General features: G+C 31.1%; 1 long non-coding RNA gene across 1 annotated transcript; it reads left to right on the forward strand.

Moving 5' to 3' along the window:
• The first annotated feature begins 1989 nt into the window (after nt 1-1989).
• On the forward strand, nt 1990-4955 carry LOC124885660. The gene is made up of 2 exons (XR_007043063.1): nt 1990-2545; nt 4707-4955. It is a non-coding gene; the product is annotated as an uncharacterized LOC124885660 (long non-coding RNA).
• Nucleotides 4956-5559: the final 604 nt, after the last annotated feature.

Raw genomic sequence — 5559 nt, forward strand, 5'->3', positions numbered from 1 at the left:
GATCGCTTTTATATTTTAAAAAATTATTAAGAATTAATTAAATAATTTTATTATTAATTATTATTTATTTTTCAAATAAAAATTAAAAAAATAATACAAAACCGACCACTTGTGGTCGGTTTTTTAAATTATTTTTTTTTTGTTTTTAAAAAGCGACCACAAATAGTCGATTTTATATTTTAAACTAGTGAGAAGAAGCCCTTACAATGCACCGGCCCAACATCTATTCTAAATTAATATTATAATAATAATCATATCAATTAATGTGACATTTTTTGAATTTTAAAAATTAAATAAATTTATTGTTTTTATTAAAAATTAAATAAGTTATGACAAGAAAATTCAAGTCTCTGCATCAGAATTTATGATAAATATATTTTTTTTATTTATTTTTTAAAAAACCGACTACTTGTCGTTGGTTTTTGAACTATAAAAAAATAAAATGTAAATATTTTTTAGTAACACCTAATTATATATATGTAATCAAATATATATATTATTTTTATTAAAAATAATTATATATATAATGTAATATATATATATATATAATTTTTTAAAATTACACTGATCACACGTAGTCGATAGCCAGTATAATAATAGTAATAAAATTCAATAATTATTAAATTTTTTGACAAAATTACACTAAAAAATAATTCAAATATAATAAATGAATTACGTTAAACATAATCCTTATCTTTTACTTATGTTTAAATATATAAAATAATTATTTTCCTTTGTATATACGTTAAATGACGTTAAGCATGCATAATCTTTGTATAATGAATATGTATATATATATGTCATACCGTTAAGATAATTATATTATGTTACTCTTCCAGTCATAATTAATAATGTAATATATAAATAATAATTCATCAAAATATAATGAACGTGTTCTATTATAAGGTAATGTACTTGTGGATGTGATATATATAGTATGCGTTCAAGAGTTCGTATATATATTGTGATCGATTGATGAATAATATAGTCAAAACCTAGTATATTAAGCTAATCAAATATAATTAATCGATCAATCATCTGAGTATGTCTAAGAAACATATCGCATTAATACAACAATAACGACATAGTGTATTTCCACCAAGTGGGGTCTGGGGAGGGTACAATGTACGCAGTCCATATCGCTACCTCCGAAGAAGTAGAGAGGTTGTTTCCGATAGACCCCCGGCTCAAGATAATAAATAGTGAACAGGATCATAGTAATGCACGAAATAGAATGGGTGGCATAGTCGAAATAAGAAATGAGACGTACTGAAAATAGAGCTAAGCGAGACACTAAAATAAGAGCAATACCAAAATAATAAACAGGAAATAAGAAATAAGAAAAGGACACCCCCTAGTAGTAGCATACACTAGCGGCTCCTACCAATGGACACAGTCGTAGGCTTACTAACCTGGCTACACCAGAGCCCCCTAACCACTAGCTACGACTCACACACACACTAACCTTCTACCCTCATCCGCGACTTCCACACCTTCCTATCTAGGCATTTAATTTTAATTATCAACATTTTTACACATCATTTTTATATTAAATACATTTTGATGTATCGCATTCGCAATTTAGAAAAATGTATAAATTATTTTATTATCTTTTAGCATCATTTTTATAATTTTAAAATCAAATATGATATTTTATTAATTAAATTATTTTTCACGTAATTGTGCATACTCACTTTTTTTATAAATATATTGTCTAGTTTTCCGTTATCTAGCATTACTTATTTTTGTTGTTATCATCTCTATTATTATCTTTATATTATTTATTATTTAATTTTATTATTATTTATTAATTTAGTTACTATTTAATTATTATTGTTATCATGATTTACTACCACTAGAATTTAAATAGCGGCCTAAATTAGTATCACTCTGCCAATTAATTTACCCTGTAGTCCAATTTTTGTTCTAAGTCATTACAATTTTAACCCATTCTATTTAATTCATTATAATTATAGCCTTCAATTTTAACCCAATCCATAGCCTTTAGATCTCAGCCATTGATTGAATTAATCCAACAACTGAGATTAAAGGATCTCCTCCTTTCCTTTTAAAACCTAAAATCAACCCCCCTAACCCTAATTCCCCAAAACTGTTGCCTCCCTCAAGCTCTCTCTCTAACTTTTCTCTTTCCCTCCCTCTCTTCCTCTTCTCTCTCCGTCAGCAAACTACCCATCGTTAACAGTCAGCCCTCACCCTTCGTCCTTTTTTTTTCGACGAACCAACGCCATCACCGGCGTCGTCACCAGCAAAACAGGTGTGTCACTGCCTCCTGCTCAGTCGCTGCCCGCCAGAGAACGCCTACGCCACACCAGCCATGGACTCCGACGCCATCCATGGCGCCACGCCCCTCCTTCATCAGCACCAGATCTGCCTCCCTCCGTTCAACCCTTCACGCCGCCAGCGACAACATCAACGACACCAGCCCATCCTCCGATGAGCCATGCCTCCATACCGTCATCAACAGCCTCCTCTACCCGCTCTAGAAAATATATGTTCTTGATGGATTCTCAAGAATCCGTCCGAGGTTTGGTATCTCATCTTTATTTGCATGTTATTATCTTTCGATCTATTCTTTTACGTTTGAAATTTTGCGAATTTGTGGACTGATTCTAGAAATTTCTTAAACCCATATGCGTGAAAGCCTTTGGCAAACTGTTTAAATCCCAATTGTGGCTAGACTTGTAGTAAATTTCTCCTCCTAGGTTCACTACCCTATTTACTTGATTGATTGCAGTGGAAATCGTCTCCGTGAACGACTCTCTTTTTTCCTGACTATAGCATGATTTATACGTCTGCTTGATATGATTTTAGGACTGACTTTGATATGATTTTAAGGCCAATTTCCACACCCTGTAATTAGGGTAGGATTTACGTGTCTCATTGGTAATTTTTGTGGCTCATTTCCTTTACATCCTGAAGTTATGGTATAAATCATTTGCTTGATTTGAATGAACCTGATATGACTGGATGATATTTTCTGTTATGGAAAATATCGACGTTGATGCATGCTTTGTTATTTGTTCTCTTAAAATCATTACCTTCATTTTACTCATTTATTTATGGTAACTGAAAATAATTGATTGAGTCGATTTGCTAATTTTCTTTATTAAATATACATTTACCATATTTTAAACTCCCTCTATTATGGTGAACATATTACTCAATTAATTTTTTCCCTCTTTCTTGTATTACTTTAATTGATTCGGTATAATATCAATTCTTTTATTTATGGGAAAGACTTCAGTAATTAGAGGGGTGGAATATTTTTTTTCCTATTTTGTCTCGGATGACTGATTTCTTAAACACTATATAAACTCATCCCTTCATTCACAAAAAGGGATAGTGAAAAGTTCTCAAGTCTCACAATTACAATTACTACTACTACTCTTAACAAAAATAATTGGCTATTTTTTTACAAAGGCAATTAAATATTTTTAAGTGCTTTTGTTTCTCTTTGGAGGTTGTTGTTAACATCTTGCATATCTCGCTATTACGTATACTTGGCTTTTGGCTTCTATTATTATTTAGCTCTCTTACTGCTAATCACTGGTTTAAGTAGAGAACTACGGATTTCGAAGAGTCACCAGATTAGTTGTATAATTAGATTACATTAGCTTGAGTATACTTTCTTATTATTTGATTTGTAATATCGTGTAAAGACATTATTATCGATGTAATAATATAATTTTGGGTACTGCTTTAGGGGCGGGGATTATGTGCTCTATGAACGGCGTAGTAGGTACAATTTAGAATCTTTACATGTATTATGTGCTATACGAAGCACTTAGGCAAAACGCGACTTAAAATCTATTAATTTACTTACTTGGCCACCTAGAAATCCTGGTTTAGGAATTTTAATTAATTTCGACATATTAAGTTTCGGCTCTTGGGTCGGATGATGATTAACAAGTTGAGTTTCTGATCCGAATAAAACCAAACCATTCCTTTGATTTGGACGATTTCTTTCTAGTCTTTTTGTTTACTTTATATGTTTATTTAGGGTAGTTAGTTTATTACATGAACAGTCCCCTTTATCATAAATTGTCTTGCCTTTTTTCTCCTCGCTTATCTTATTTACATGTTTTATTTGTCTTTATCACCTAGATAATTGACAATTAGAATTTTAACAAAATGACATATGTTTACTTATTAATTATTTTATCGCTTAGCTAAACATTAAATTAATGATAAAATAAGAGACTTTATTTGATCACATAGAATCCCCATGTAAAGCATGAATTTGGTCGGGAACCACCTTTGTGGACCTCAAAAGGTGCCTAACACCTTCCTTTTGAGGTAATTTGAACCCTTACCCGAGCTCTGGTGAATTAAGACTAAATAACAAAAAATAGGTTCGTAGTATCCTAGACCGGTGCCCTAACGCACCTTAATAAGTTAGGTGGCGAATCTTCACACCCTTTTAAATGCACCCCAAAAAGAGTCTATCACGTCGAATCCCGCCTTCCGCGAGGAAAACGGGGCGCAACAGTGGTTTCTTTAGAAGTGAATTAGTGACTTCAAAATGTTTAAGTGTAGGTACCGGAAACGTGAACTTTTCATTTTAATTTAGTTTAGTTTGGTAACTTGTTAATTGAATTAGTGACTTGAAAATGTTTAGGTGTAAATATTTGAAATGTGAGCTTTTGTGACTTGAACTAATTACTTGAATGCGATTGATTGTGTAGATGGAACCTGATTATAACTGCCAATGTCAACGAAATATTGATAATAGAATGGGTGATGCTGAGATTGAAGATGCGGATGATGAGTTGTAGATTTTGTATTTTCTATGTTTTATAGTTTAGATTTGGAACCTCTATAAATTTTGTAAATAATTTGATTTTTAATGTTTGTATTCTTATGGTGGTTGGTTGATTGTATATTAAATGTTTGGTAGGTTGTATTATAAATAATTTGATTTGATTTTTAATGATTATATATGATTGGTGGGCTGTATACTAAATAATTTGATTTTTAATGTTTGTATTTTGAAAATTTTCAATATTTTTTTAACAAAATTATCAAAAAAATCGACCACATGTGGTCGGTTTTTCTATTTTTTATTTTTTTTTTGTAAAAAACCGACCACTTGTCTATATTTTTTTTGCAAAAAACTTACCACTTGTGGTCAGTTTATTTTTCCCTAAAATTAATTTTTCATTTAAAAAAAAAATAATAAATTTTAAAAATGAATATATATATTTTTAAAAAATCGACCACTCGTGGTTGGTTTTTAAAAAGCTACCACTGCTTTTCCGATCAAAGATTTTGGTCGATTTTGTGGTCAAAAAATAAAAAAAAACGACCACTTGTGGTCGATTTTTCTCTTTTTTCTTAGTAGTGGCCGGAGCTTGAAGTCTCTGGGGATTGAAGGGAGAATTTTTGCAGAACTGTTGGTTGGGAGAGAGTTGAGAGAGACTGTCGAGAGAGAGGAGAGAGATGCTTGATTTGGAGGAGAGGGGTGTGGGTTGATTTGTATTTTTAAAAAGATTAGAAAGTTTTGAAAACATTAATCAAGTCCATAATTAACTTAATCAA

The sequence above is a fragment of the Capsicum annuum genome, chromosome 7 (assembly GCF_002878395.1).
Source record: "Capsicum annuum cultivar UCD-10X-F1 chromosome 7, UCD10Xv1.1, whole genome shotgun sequence".
Classification (NCBI taxonomy): Eukaryota; Viridiplantae; Streptophyta; class Magnoliopsida; order Solanales; family Solanaceae; genus Capsicum; species Capsicum annuum.